This window comes from Arachis hypogaea, chromosome 17 (genome assembly GCF_003086295.3).
Source record: "Arachis hypogaea cultivar Tifrunner chromosome 17, arahy.Tifrunner.gnm2.J5K5, whole genome shotgun sequence".
Lineage (NCBI taxonomy): Eukaryota > Viridiplantae > Streptophyta > Magnoliopsida > Fabales > Fabaceae > Arachis > Arachis hypogaea.
In genome coordinates, this window is record NC_092052.1 from 23,495,267 (window position 1) to 23,510,638 (window position 15,372).

The window sequence follows — 15,372 nt, forward strand, 5'->3', positions numbered from 1 at the left end:
AATATCAAAATATCATTACGATTTATCTAAAAAATACTTTATATTTTATATGTATACGTGTCTTCGTGTCATGTATGATTTTAAAATTCGCGTGTCGGCGTGTCCTGTGTCGTGTCGTGAGTCCGTGTCCGTGTCAGTGTTCGTGTATCATAGATGTGATTTATATTGTTTTGAATGTAAAAAATGGTATTTCTGATTTTTTTTATATCGTTTACTTTTGTTAACAAACAATTATAAATTCTATGGTTTGATTTGTATTTTTAAAAATTTAAAAAATTTTAACATTAAAATCGAAACATCTGATTTGTATTTTATAAAAATAAATTTTTTTTATTAAAATTAGATCCTCTAATTTTTGTTTCTAAAAATAAAAAAATTTAAAAATACAAATTAAATCCATCGATTTATAATTTGTTTTTCTCTTCAAATAAATCCGACTATTCGATTTAGTTAATATCAATTTAAAAAAATAATTATATATAAAAAAAATCCAAACTTCTAATAACATAATGCACATATTTAATCAATACAAAAAAAAAAAAAACTAGCCATCTCTATTCTAAATTTGTCTTTTGCAATTTGCAGAAGAATAGCTGGTTTAATTTTGGCAGATAAAGTTTTCAAAGGTAAAGTTTTTTTATTAAAACAATAACAATAATATCTTGATGCGCATATGTATAAGGTATACAACCTTTTGTCATGCAATAATAGCTAGCTAGTATATTATTAATGTGAATATAATTGCTTCTATATTAAGTATCATGTAAGTACGCACGTGCTGACGAAAACCAACCCTACAAAAGAAATTTACTGACCTAGAGCTTGGAAATTAACTATATAATGATTAAACCTTGTTTTTATTGTTTCACTGTCCATATATATTTACGTTGTAATCAAGAGCATTTATAAACATATATGCATACACAAAAATAGTACTATTAGACTAGTCTCACATACGTCACGTTACATTTTATCTTCTAGTAGATACATTATTTTTCCATACATATTATACATTAATTATTTAATTTAAATCAATTTAATAGCAACAAAGCCATTTTTCCCCCCAAATTCCGTCCTAATTTCTTCTCCCTACCCACTATTCCTACGTTGAAAATGCAAATTAAATGCACGAAATACTGCCAAACTTTCTCTTAAATGCTACGATAATATTGACTTTGAAGGAAATCGAATCTTCTATAGGGGAAACTCATAACAAATCATATCACAATTTCATACGTTACATAAACAACTAATATGTACAACTATTAATTTGTACAATTATTATAAAAGTAGAGTATGTTGGAGCTTTGTATTTACCTATTTAGCGTATTTTTAAAATTATTTCAAAATATTCATATTTGTAATAATAATTTGCAAATTTGTCTCAAATTGCACAGAGCATGAAAATGAGGTAAAGATCGCATAAGCAGAATTTTAGAATTTTCAGAAAATAAATTCTTTTAGAAAAATAAATCTTAAATTCTTTTATGATATAAACTTCTCTTATATACTACTTTACAATATGTTTAAATTATGAGAAAATTTCACTCTCCTCTATTGAGAGATACTAAAATGACATTTTTCTTCCCTTTATTTATAAAATATACATTCCTCTTTTTTATAACTTTTAAAAAAAATCTTATCTTTAATCCATTTTAAATTTTTTGTATTAACTAATGTTAACTTTATCTATTTTTTAAGAAAAAATAAATTATTTTTTACAAAAATACCCTTTAACAAAAAATTTTTTTTTTCAGTAAATTTTGCTTACCAAAATACTCTTTAATAAATTATTTTTTATTAATTAAATTGTATTTTTATGAAAATATTTTTAAAAAAATTTAATAATTAAATTATTTTTTTCTAAGATATCCTTCAATACTTTTTTTAATTATTAAATTATGATTTTACCAAAATCTGCGTTAACAATTATTTTTATATTTTACTATTAATTTTATGATATTAATATATATTATTTTGATATTAAATAAAAAATCTTGGTAAAATTATTTTCGGATATCAATATATATTAATTGTTATACATATTTGTTACGATGGGTAACCGAAGATTAATGGGCTGAACGGTACTGGTTGGCCCAAACGGATGAATGAGGAGAATTCCAAGTGGATCCGCAACTCGGTGTCCTCCGTCCGACTTGCGCGTGCGAAAGAGTGGGGGGTGGTACCTGCAAAGACACTCCGATGCCTAAGTCAGCAAGAGTGTTAGCAGGTCTAGAGAGTATTGGGACTTAGAGATACCTGAGAAGTGTCAGTGTATTTATAGTGGTGAACCAATAACCACCGTTAGAGTAGTGCCACTTTTTTAGGGTGTTAACCGTCCCTTTATCTTAGGGAAGTTAAGATATGGCTTGTGGAAGTGGGTAGAGAGATTCTAGGGGCAGTTATTCATTCAAATGAGTGCTTATCTGCCAGCTAACCCTCGTTCCCGACTTCTTTAGAGCAAGTCGTGACGAGTACCGACTTCCTAAGACGAAGATTGGTACTGGGTGAGGCCAACCCCTTGGGGTTGGGCCTTTTTACTTGGATCCTGGGCCTTAGCGTTGGGTCAGGGTATGAACAGTGCCCCTACTCGAGCCCAATTTCTCTTTAAGATTTGGGTTCGAGTATACTATTCGGGATTGTAGCCGACTTATTAGAGGACCGTCGTGATGGTCCAAAACCGACGTGACTTTTCGTGACCTTTTGGTTCTGACAGTTACGTCTAATCAAGCGTCGTGTCCGTTAGGGATGTGCGTAGGGATTAATGGCCTTGGTAACGGTGCGTCTTTAATGACTACCCCGTTTTTACCATTGTGTCCCTAACGTACTTATAAATACTTTCCCTCTTTTTCATTGTTTCGTTTCTGCGATTTTTCAAATTTTCCCTTCATTCGTTCGTGCTGCATTCTTGTGTCTTCGAAGGCTTTCGTTTCCTCCAACCCTCATTTTCAGATAAAGGTTAGTTCTTTTTGGAACATGCTTTTCTATTTGCACGCCTTTATTTTGTAGATAGGTTGGTTTGTAGACTTTAGTTCCGCATTCCCTCCCTTTAGAGACCGTGTTTTTTATTTTTCTTTTCTTTTTCCCTTGTAGGTTTTTGTTATCTTTTTAAGAAAAAGAAATGGCTTCCGTATATGTCCTTTCTCAGTGGGTTGATGTCACGATTCTAGGGGAGGAACCCTCGGTCGATACTGATTTTATCACCCATCTTCGTACTCACCATAGAATTTGCACTTCTGAGGAGGACGAGCCGAAGTATGAGTTGGTAGTCCCGGGTCCTGAAGACCGGGTTTGCTTTGGGAGGGCCAATGAGGCGGCCCCTCATTTTTTCTTTATGTATGAGTGCATGATCACCCGTTTGAGTGTTTTTCTTCCTTTTTCAAACTTTGAGATGTCTGTTTTGCATCACTGTCGAGTTGCCCCTACCCAGCTTCACCCCAACTCTTGGGGTTTTTTGAAAATTTATCAATTTATTAGCCAAGCTTTGGAGTTCCCGACCTCTTTGAAGATTTTTTTCTATCTCTTTCATATGACCAAACCTTTCAGTGGGCTGAACAATAAGCAACAGTGGGTGTCTTTCCGAGCCATACAGGGTCGGAGAGTTTTTACCCTTTTTGACGAATCCTTCCATGACTTTAAAAATTATTTTTTCAAAGTTCAAGCTATAGAGGGTCACCACCCCTTTTTTCTGGATGATAATTCTTCTCCCCGATTTCCTTTATACTGGCTGGAGGCCTCCCCCTGCGAGAAATATGGTCTGGACGACCTGGACGAGGTATAAGCAGCCATTGTGGGGTTCCTCCGAGAAGTGTGGGGGAGGGCCCCATATTTGGACACTAAAAAGTTTCTCCAGGGGTCCCCGACCTTTGTCCAGGCGCAGCTAGGTAGCTTTTATTTGTTTGTTAGGTTACCGACTTGTCTGATTGGCCTTCCCGACTTGTCTTAATCTATTATATATTGTTTTTTCAGAGATGGCGAAGGCAAACGCTCAGGAGTCTTACCAGAGAGTTCAGGAGGCTAAAGCAAGGTCTCGCGCCAGGACTGGTGGCACCCGGGCGGTTATCTCTCCTCCTCCTCCTCTTCGAAACGTTGGGACTCCTTCCCAGCCCATTGTGATTTCTTCTTCTGCTTCCTCTCAGCCGCCCCCCTCTGCCCGACCTTCTCCTGAGCCAGAGAATAAGAAGCACAAGACCTTAGAGTCTGGCTCTTCTGGTGAGGTAAAGGCGGATGCTCTTGCATTCGTCCGAAAGAACATCTACCCCCATGCTCGTATAAGCATGGATGATGTGTCTGTTCGTCACCACCTTACCACTCTGGTTGAGGAGAGTCTCAAGGCGGCGGGAGTTTGTGGCAAACTCTTGGATATTTTTGAGAAGGCTCCTCTCAGCTCTTTAGGAATGACCTCGAGGGTCGAGGAGCTGGAAGGAAGACTTCGTATATATCAAGAGCATGAGAGGGAGTTGAAGGAGGAAGTCGCCAAACTGAAGGAGGAGAGAGATAATCTCCGAGAGAAGGGGAGGAAGTTGCAAGCCCAATGCAACATGGAGGTAGACTTGAGGAAGACAGCGCAGGGCAGCTATCAAAAATTATTTGAAGATCTTGTGGCTGTGAAGAATGATCTGCTGAATTTTCGGAAGGCCTATGCCGAGTTGGAGGACTCCATTGCTGATGGCGCCGAGGAAGCTTGGATGGTCTTTAAGGAGCAGGTCGGAGTCATTGCTCCTGACTTGGACCTTTCTCCTTTAGATCCTGATAAAGTTGTTATTGACGGTGCCATTGTGGATCCCCATGTCCCCGTAATTATTTCTGAGTCAGAATTGAAGACTCGGGGGCAGAGGATCATAGAGTCCCCTCCTCGCCCTAAAGACGCTCCGAGTTCTTCTAATGTTCCTCCAACTTCCTCTCCTATGGATGCCTCTCTTCCTGGTCCTGGTGGTGCTCCTTCTGACTCTGGTGGTGGTGATCCGTCTCTTCTTCCTTTGAAAAAATAATTTCGTTGGCTATATGGGGGCCCGGCCTGTGGGTCCCCCCTTTTTAAAACTCTTTATGTTTGTTTGTTGAACAATTTCTTTCTGGCCTTTTAAGGCCGTAAACAAAAAATACCCCTTTTTGATAAGGGTTTAAGTTAAAATAAGTACCCTTTTTTGGATAAGGGTTTTTAAGTTACTTTATGTGTGCATGCTTTTTGATAGTGACTTTTCGAACTCCCCTTGATCTTTTTCTAAAGGAAAAACCCTTTCTTTGGCTTGTCTGTCTTTCTGCACCTTTTTTGTTTTAAGGATTTTAAGGACAGTTTTCTGATATTTTCCTGGGTTTTTTGATCTCTTTTGTTTATTCCTCGCACTCAATTTTGTTTTATTGAGTTTTCATGACTTAGGTTATTTTTGCGATTCGTTTTCTATTTCTACTCGGTCTTTTCACTTCGACTTATGAGTCAGAATATTTCCGAGTTTCTTACGATCACCTTTTATAACCTCTTTACACCGACTTGTACCTCGTCGTTTTATCTTGACGACCATCTAGGTCGGTTCATGGAATTTTCACGTTTTGTCGAGCTTAAGTCGGCGCGTTTCGTAGAAAGAGAAAACAACAAAGGAATTTAAGAGATATTTGTAAAAAACCCTTTGGTTTTGGGAAAAAATCATGAAGTTGGGAAAAAGAGTACATCAGGGAGTAGAGTTCGCTTTTAGCTATAGTACCTTTTCATATTACAAGCATGCCACGACCTTGGTAACTCGGTGCCGTCCAGGTCGGTCACTTTATAATAGCCTTTTTCTAAGACCTCATTGATTTTGTATGGTCCCTTCCAATTTGCAGCGAGCTTTCCTTCCCCTGATTTGTTGACTCCAATGTCATTTCTGATCAAGACCAAGTCACTTAGGGTGAATGCTCTTCGAATGACTTTTTTGTTGTATCTTGTAGCCATCCTTTGCTTCAACGTTGCTTCTCTTATCTGGGCTTTTTCTCGGACTTCGGGGAGCAAGTCGAGCTCCTCTTTGTGTCCCTGTATATTTCCGATCTCGTCATGGAGAATCACTCTTGGGCTTTGCTCGTTGACTTCTATTGGGATCATGGCTTCTACCCCATAAACTAGTCGGAAGGGTGTTTCTCCAGTGGCGGATTGGGGGGTCGTCCTGTAGGCCCATAGCACTTGTGGGAGCTCTTCAGCCCAGGCTCCTTTTGCATCTTGTAGCCTTTTCTTTAGCCCTGCCAGTATGACTTTGTTGGCTGCCTCAGCTTGTCCATTGGCTTGCGGGTGTTCTACCGAGGTGAACTGGTGTTTGATTTTCATACTGGCTACTAGGCTTCTAAAGGTAGAGTCGGTGAACTGGGTTCCATTATCTGTAGTAATGGAATAGGGTATCCCATATCTTGTGATGATATTTTTGTAGAGGAACCTCCGACTTCTCTGTGCGGTGATGGTGGCCAATGGTTCTGCTTCTATCCATTTTGTGAAGTAATCTATCCCCACTATCAGGTATTTGACTTGTCCTGGCACCTGGGAAAAAGGACCTAACAAATCCATTCCCCATTTCGCAAAGGGCCATAGAGAAGTGATGCTGATGAGCTCCTCCGGGGGAGCCACGTGGAAATTTGCGTGCATCTGGCACGGTTGACACTTTTTCACAAATTCGGTCGCATATTTCTGCAAGATCGGCCAGTAGAATCCAGCTCGGATCACTTTCCTGGCTAATGACCTTGCTCCGAGATGATTTCCGCAGATCCCACTATGGACTTCTTCTAACACCTCGGTGGTTTTTGAGGTCGGTACGCACTTTAACAACGGTGTTGATATCCCCCTCCTGTAGAGAATATTTTTCACCAAGGTGTAGTATTGTGCTTCCCTACAGATTTTCTTAGCCTCTTTTTCCTCCTTGGGAAGGATGTCGAACTTCATGTATTCGACCAAGGGGTTCATCCATCCGAGGTTTAGTCCGACTACCTCAAGGACTTCTTGCTTGCCTTCTTCTTGTACCACGGAGGGTTCCTGGAGAGTTTCTTGGATCAGGCTTCTGTTATTCCCTCCTGGCTTGGTACTTGCTAACTTGGATAGGGCGTCTGATCTGCTATTTAGATCCCGAGTTATGTGTTTGACCTCGGTTTCTGTAAAGCGCCTGATGAGCGGATAATTTATACGCTTTTTGACATTGTTTTTAGTATGTTTTTAGTAGGATCTAGTTACTTTTAGGGATGTTTTCATTAGTTTTTATGTTAAATTCACATTTCTGGACTTTACTATGAGTTTGTATGTTTTTCTGTGATTTCAGGTATTTTCTGGCTAAAATTGAGGGACTTGAGCAAAAATCAGATTCAGAGGTTGAAGAAGGACTGCTGATGCTGTTGGATTCTGACCTCCCTGCACTCAAAGTGGATTTTCTGGAGCTACAGAACTCGAAATGGCGCGCTTCCAATTGCTTTGGAAAGTAGACATCCAGGGCTTTCCAGCAATATATAATAGTCTATACTTTGGCCAAGAATTGACGACGTAAACTGGCGTTCAACGCCAGCCTTCTGCCCAAATCTGGCGTCCAGCGCCAGAAAAGGATCCAAAACCAGAGTTGAACGCCCAAACTGGCACAGAAACTGGCGTTCAACTCCACAAATGGCCTCTGCACGTGCAACACTCAGGCTCAGCCCAAACACACACCAAGTGGGCCCCGGAAGTGGATTTATGCATCAATTACTTACTCATGTAAACCCTAGTAGCTAGTTTATTATAAATAGGACCTTTTACTATTGTATTAGGCATCTTTGGTCTCAGTTTTAATCCATTGTTCATCTTAGGAGACTATTGATCTCGTTTAGGGGGCTGGCCATCTCGGCCATGCCTGGACCTTTCACTTATGTATTTTCAACGGTAGAGTTTCTACACTCCATAGATTAAGGTGTGGAGCTCTGCTGTTCCTCAAAGATTAATGCAAGTACTACTGTTTTCTATTCAATTCATCTTATTTCGCTTCTAAGATATCCATTCGCACCCAAGAACGTGATGAAGGTGATGATTATGTGTGACGCTCATCACCATCTCCCCTATGAACACGTGCCTGACAAACACTTCCGTTCTACATGAAATAAGCTAGAATGAATATCTCTTAGATCTCCTAACCGGAATCTTCGTGGCGTAAGCTAGAATGATGGCGGCATTCAAGAGAATCCGGAAAGTCTAAACCTTGTCTGTGGTATTCCGAGTAGGATTCAATGACTGAATGACTGTGACGAGCTTCAAACTCGCGAGTGCTGGGCGTTAGTGACAGACGCAAAAGGAGGGTGAATCCTATTCCAGCATGATCGAGAACCGACAGATGATTGGCCGTGCTGTGACAGAGCATGTGAGCATATCTTTCACTGAGAGGAGGGGATGTAGCCACTGACAACGGTGATGCCCTTGCATAAAGCCAGCCATGAAAAGGAGTAAGACAGATTGGATGAAGATAGCAGGAAAGCAGAGGTTCAGAGGAACGAAAAGCATCTCTATTCGCTTATCTGAAATTCCTACCAATGATTTACATAAGTACCTCTATCCCTATTCTATTATTTATTATTCGAAAACACCATTATCCATTTATATCTACCTAACTGAGATTTGCAAGGTGACCATAGCTTGCTTCATACCAACAATCTCCGTGGGATTCGACCCTTACTCACGTAAGGTATTACTTGGACGACCCAGTGCACTTGCTGGTTAGTTGTATCGAAGTTGTGACCAATTATGAGTGTGTAATCACGATCACGCGCACCAAGTTGCTCACGTTGCCAGGGATTGTTCGAGCCTGGACATCACAATTTCGTGCATCAAGTTTTTGGCGCCGTTGCCGGGGATTGTTTGAGTTTGGACAACTGACGGTTCATCTTGTTGCTCAGATTAGGTAATTTTCTTTTCGTTTTGTTTTCTTTTCAAAAATTTTTCAAAAATATCTTCAAAGAAATTTTTCATCTGTTTTTGAAAAAAAAAATTTAAAAATGTTTTCAAAAATTTTATTCAAGATTTTTAAGAATGAATTCTAGTGTTTCATGGAGCATGTAAAGCCTGGCTGGCTGTAAAGCCATGTCTAAATTTATTTGGACTGAGGCTTGCAATTTGTTATAAAGAGCAATATACTCTGGTGTTAAATGCTGAAGCTTGGCTGGCCATTGGCCATGTCTAGTGTTTTGGACTGGAGCTTTCTTTGAAAGCTTGGCTGGCTAGTGAGCCATGTCTAATTCCTGGACTGAAGCTTTAGACTAAGAATGCAAGATTCCTGGAATTCATATTAAAAATTTTGGAATCCTTATTTTTCTTTTTCATATAATTTTCGAAAAAAAAATCCAAAAAAAATTAGAAAATCATAAAAATCAAAAATATTTTCTGTTTCTTGTTTGAGTCTTGAGTCACATTATAAGTTTGGTGTCACTTGCATATGCATCTTGCATTTTTCGAAAATATCATGCATTCATAGTGTTCTTCATGATCTTCAAGTTGTTCTTGGTAAGTCTTCTTGTATGATCTTGATGATTTTTTTTTGTTATGTGTCTTTTCATGTTTATCATATGCATTCTTGAATTCTTAGTGCGTAAGCATTAAAGAATTCTAAGTTTGGTGTCTTGCATGTTTTCTTTGCATTAAAAATTTTTCAAAAATATGTTCTTGATGTTCATCATGATCTTCATAGTGTTCTTGGTGTTCATCTTGACATTCATAGCATTCTTGCATGCATTCATTGTTTTGATCTTAAAATTTCATGCATTGCATAATTTTCATGTTTTCATAAAAAAAAATTCAAAAAATCAAAAAATATCTCTCCTCTTTTCTCTCATCAAATTCGAAAATTTGGATTGACTTTTTCAAAAATTTTTGAAAATCAAATTGTTTCTCATGAGTCAAATCAAATTTTCAATTTGAAAATCTTATCTTTTTCAAAATCTTTTTCAAAAATCAAATCTTTTTCAAAATTATTAGTTATTTTCGAAAATTCCAAAAATATTTTTCAAAAATCTTTTTCTTATTTTTATACCAAATTTTCGAAAATAACATAAACAATTAATGTTTGGATTCAAAAAATTTGAAGTTTGTTACTTGCTTGTTAAGAAAGATTCAAACTTTAAGTTCTAGAATCATATCTTGTGATTTCTTATGAATCAAGTCATTAATTGTGATTTTAAAAATCAAATCTTTTTCAAAACTAATTCCTATCATATCTTTTCAAAAACATCTTCTTATCTTATCTTTTTCAAAAATATCTTTTCAAAATATCTTTTCTAACTTCCTAACTTCTCATCTTTTTAAAATTTGTTCCAACTAACTAACTAACTTTTTGTTTGTTTCTTAACTTTTTCAAAACTACCTAACTAACTCTCTCTCTCTCTCATTTTTCGAAAATATCCTCCCCCTTTTTTCAAAATTTCTTTTAATTTAGTAATTAATTTAATTTTCAAATTTTTAAATCTTAATTTTCGAAAATCACTAACATTTTTTCAAAAACTATTTTCAAAAATCACTAACTCCTTTTCAAAAATAATTTTCGAAAATTCTCTCCTTCTCTCTCATCTTATTCTATTTATTTATTCATTCATATCCTAACATCTCATCTCACATCTCTTCCAACCTCACAGTTGTGTTTCTTCCATTATATTACATTCTTTGTCCCCCCCTCTTCTTCCACTCACACAGGGATCCCCATACTGTGGTATAAAGGATCTCTATTATTATTATTACTTTTCTGTGCCTTCTTCTTTGTCATATGAGCAGGAGCAAGGATAAGAACATTCTTGTGGAAGCAGATCCAGAACCTGAAAGGACTCTAAAAAGAAAATTAAGAGAATCTAAATTACAACAATCCAGAGATAACCTTTCAGAAATTTTTGAACAGGCAGAGGAGATGGCAACCGAAAATAATAATAATGTAAGGAAAATGCTTGGTGACTTTACTGCACCTAATTCCAATTTACATGGAAGAAGCATCTCAATTCCTGCCATTGGAGCAAACAACTTTGAGCTGAAACCTCAATTAGTTTCTCTGATGCAGCAAAACTGCAAGTTTCATGGACTTCCATCTGAAGATCCTTTTCAGTTCTTAACTGAATTCTTGTAGATATGTGATACTGTTAAGACTAATGGAGTAGATCCTGAAGTCTACAGGCTCATGCTTTTCCCTTTTGCTGTAAGAGACAGAGCTAGATTATGGTTGGATTCTCAACCCAAAGACAGCCTGAACTCTTGGGATAAGCTGGTCACGGCTTTCTTAGCCAAGTACTTTCCTCCTCAAAAGCTGAGCAAGCTTAGAGCTGATGTTCAAACCTTCAGACAGAAAGAAGGTGAATCCCTCTATGAAGCTTGGGAAAGATACAAACAGTTGACCAAAAAGTGCCCTTCTGACATGCTTTCAGAATGGACCATCCTGGATATATTCTATGATGGTTTATCTGAGCTATCAAAGATGTCACTGGACACTTCTGCAGGTGGATCCATTCACCTAAAGAAAACGCCTGCAGAAGCTCAAGAACTCATTGACATGGTTGCTAATAACCAGTTCATGTACACTTCTGAAAGGAATCCTGTGAGTAATGGGACGCCTATGAAGAAAGGAGTTCTTGAGGTTGATACTCTGAATGCCATATTGGCTCAGAATAAACTATTGACTCAGCAAGTCAATATGATTTCTCAGAGTCTGCATGGAATGCAAGCTGCATCCAACAGTACTCAAGAGGCATCTTCTGAAGAAGAAGCTTATGATCATGAGAACCCTGCAATAGCAGAGGTAAATTACTTAGGTGAACCTTATGGAAACACCTATAACTCAACATGGAGAAATCATCCAAATTTCTCATGAAAGGATCAAAAGCCCCAACAAGGCTTTAATAATGGTGGAAGAAACAGGTTTAGCAATAGCAAGCCTTTTCCATCATCCACTCAGCAACAGACAGAGAACTCTGAACAAAATGCTTCTAATTTAGCAAATCTAGTCTCTGATCTATCTAAGGCCACTGTAAGTTTCATGAATGAAACTAGGTCTTCCATTAGAAATTTGGAAGCACAAGTGGGCCAGCTGAGTAAAAGAATCACTGAAATCCCTCCTAGTACTCTCCCAAGTAATACAGAAGAGAACCCAAAAGGAGAGTGCAAGGCCATTGACATAAGTGCCATGGCCGAACCTGTGAGGAGAGGAGAGGACGTGAATCCCAAGGAGGAAGACCTCCTGGGACGTCCAGTGACCAATAAGGAGCTTCCCTCTGAGGAACCAAAGGACTCTGAGGCTCATCTAGAGACCATAGAGATTCCATTGAACATCCTTATACCCTTCATGAGCTCTGATGAGTATTCCTCTTCTGAAGAGAATGAGGATGTTACTGAAGAGCAAACTGCCAAGTTTCTTGGTGCAATCATGAAGCTGAATGCCAAATTATTTGGCATTGATACTTGGGAAGTTGAACCTCCCTTGTTCATCAATGAACTAAGTGATCTAGATCAACTGACATTGCCTCAGAAGAGACAGGATCCTGGAAAGTTCATAATCCCTTGTACCATAGGCACCATGATCTTTAAGGCTCTGTGTGACCTTGGTTCAGGGATAAACCTCATGCCCCTCTCTGTAATAGAGAAACTGGGAATCTATGGGGTGCAAGCTGCTAAAATCTCACTGGAGATGGCAGACAGCTCAAGAAAACAGGCTTATGGACAAGTAGAAGATGTATTAGTAAAGGTTGAGGGCCTTTACATCCCTGCTGATTTCATAGTCCTGGATACTAGAAAGGAAGAGGATGAATCCATCATCCTAGGAAGACCTTTCCTGGCCACAGCAAGAGCTGTGATTGATGTTGACAGAGGTGAAATAGTCCTTCAATGGAATGAAAACTCCCTTGTGTTTAAAACTCAAGGATCCCCCTCTGCAACCATGGAGAGGAAGCAGGAAAAGCTTCTCTCCAAGCAGAGTCAACCCGAGCCCCCACAGTCAAACTCTAAGTTTGGTGTTGGAGAGTCTCAACAAAGCTCTGCACATCTGTGAGGCTCCATGAGAGCCCACTGTCAAGCTATTGACATTAAAGAAGCGCTTGTTGGGAGGCAACCCAATGTTTATCTAATTCTTATTTTTCATGTTTTCTTAGGTTCATGATCATGTGGAGTCACAAAATAAATATAAAAATTGAAAACGGAATAAAAAACAGCAGAAGAAAAATCACACCCTGGAGGAGCATCTGTCTGGCGTTCAGCGCCAGAACAGAGCATGGTTCTGGCGCTGAACGCCCAAAATGGGCAGCTTCTGGGCGCTGAACGCCAGAACAGGCATGGTTCTGGCGTTCAACGCCAGAAATGGCACACAAATGGGCGTTGAACGCCCAAAATGGCCACCAACCTGGCGCTGAACGCCCAGAGTTGGGTACAAAGGCATTTTTACATGCCTAATGGGTGCAGGGATGTAATTCCTTAAACACCTCAGGATCTGTGGACCCCACAGGATCCACTCAGGATCTGTGGACCCCACAGGATCCACTCATACCTCCACTCACTTCTTCTCACCACTCTCTTTCACACAACCCCATAAACACTCTTCCCCAAAAACCCTTCACCAATCACCTCAATCTCTCTTCCCCATCACCTCTTCACCACTCACATCCATCCACTCTTCCCCATAAACCTACCTCATAAACCCCACCTACCTTCAAAATTCAAAACCAATTTCCCACCCAAACCCACCCATATGGCCGAACCTTAACCCACCCTCCCTTCCCTATATAAAGACCTCCATTCTTCATCAAATTCACACAACACACCCCTTTACACTCCTCTTGGCCGAAACCACATCTCCCTCTCCCCCTCTATATTTCTTCTTCTTCTTCTTCTTCTATTCTTTTGTTTATTGCTCGAGGGCGAGCAATATTCTAAGTTTGGTGTGGTAAAAGCATAGCTTTTTTGTTTTTCCATTACCATTGATGGCACCAAAGACCGGAGAATCCTCTAGAAGAGGGAAAGGGAAGATAAAAGCTTCCACCTCCGAGTCATGGGAGATGGAAAGGTTCATCTCCAAAGCCCATCAAGACCACTTCTATGATGTTGTGGCCAAGAAGAAGGTGATCCCTGAGGTCCCTTTTAAACTCAAAAGAAATGAGTATCCGGAGATCCGACATGAAATTCAAAGAAGAGGTTGGGAAGTTCTAACAAATCCCATCCAACAAGTCGGCATCCTAATGGTTCAAGAGTTCTATGCCAATGCATGGATCACCAAGAACCATGATCAAAGTAAGAACCCGGATCTAAAGAACTATGTTACAATGGTTCGGGGGAAATACTTAGATTTTAGTCCGGAAAATGTGAGGTTGGCGTTCAACTTGCCATACATGGAAGAGAACGCACGCCCCTACACAAGGAGAGTCAACTTTGATCAAAGGTTGGACCAAGTCCTTATGGACATATGTGTAGAAGGAGCTCAATGGAAGATTGACTCCAAAGGCAAGCCGGTTCAACTAAGAAGATTGGACCTCAAGCCTGTGGCTAGAGGATGGTTGGAGTTTATTCAATGCTCAATCATTCCTACTAGCAACCGGTCTGAAGTTACTATAGACCGGGCCATCATGATCCATAGCATCATGATTGGAGAAGAGGTGGAAGTTCATGAGATCATACCTCAAGAACTCTACAAGGTGGCTGACAAGTCCTCCACCATGGCAAGGTTAGCCTTTCCTCACCTCATTTGCCACCTATGCAATTCGGCTGGGATTGACATAGAGGGAGATATCCTCATCAAAGAGGACAAGCCCATCTCTAAGAAAAAGATGGAGCAAGCAAGAGAGCCCAGTCATGGAGCTCAAGAGGCGCAAGAAGCTCATTTCCATGAGATTCCGGAAATGCCTCAAATGCACTTTCCTCCACAAAATTATTGGGAGCAAATCAACACCTCCCTAGGAGAATTGAGTTCCAATATGGGACAACTAAGGGTGGAACATCAAGAGCACTCCATCATGCTTCATGAAATAAGAGAAGATCAAAAAGCAATGAGGGAGGAGCAACAAAGACAAGGAAGAGACATAGAAGAGCTTAAGGACATCATTGGTTCCTCAAGAAGGAAACGCCACCATCACTAAGGTAGATTCATTCCTTGTTCTTGTTTCTTCTGTTTTTCGTTTCTATGTTATGTGCTTATCTGTGTTTGTGTCTTCATTACATGATCATTAGTAGTTAGTAACTTTGTCTTAAAGATATGAATGTCCTATGAATCCATCACCTCTCTTAAATGAAAAATGTTTTAAATCAAAAGAACAAGAAGTACATGAGTGTCGAATTTATCCTTGAACTTAGCTTAATTATATTGATGTGGTGACAATGCTTCTTGTTTTCTGAATGAATGCTTGAACAGTGCATATGTCTTTTGAAGTTGTTGTTTAAGAATGTTAAATATGTTG

At 39.1% G+C, this 15,372-nt stretch overlaps 1 non-coding gene across 1 annotated transcript; it reads right to left on the minus strand.

The window, feature by feature from the left end:
• Nucleotides 1-11,252: 11,252 nt before the first annotated feature.
• Nucleotides 11,253-11,360, minus strand: LOC112768840 (small nucleolar RNA R71). The gene has a single exon (XR_003186223.1). It is a non-coding gene; the product is annotated as a small nucleolar RNA R71 (small nucleolar RNA).
• Nucleotides 11,361-15,372: the final 4,012 nt, after the last annotated feature.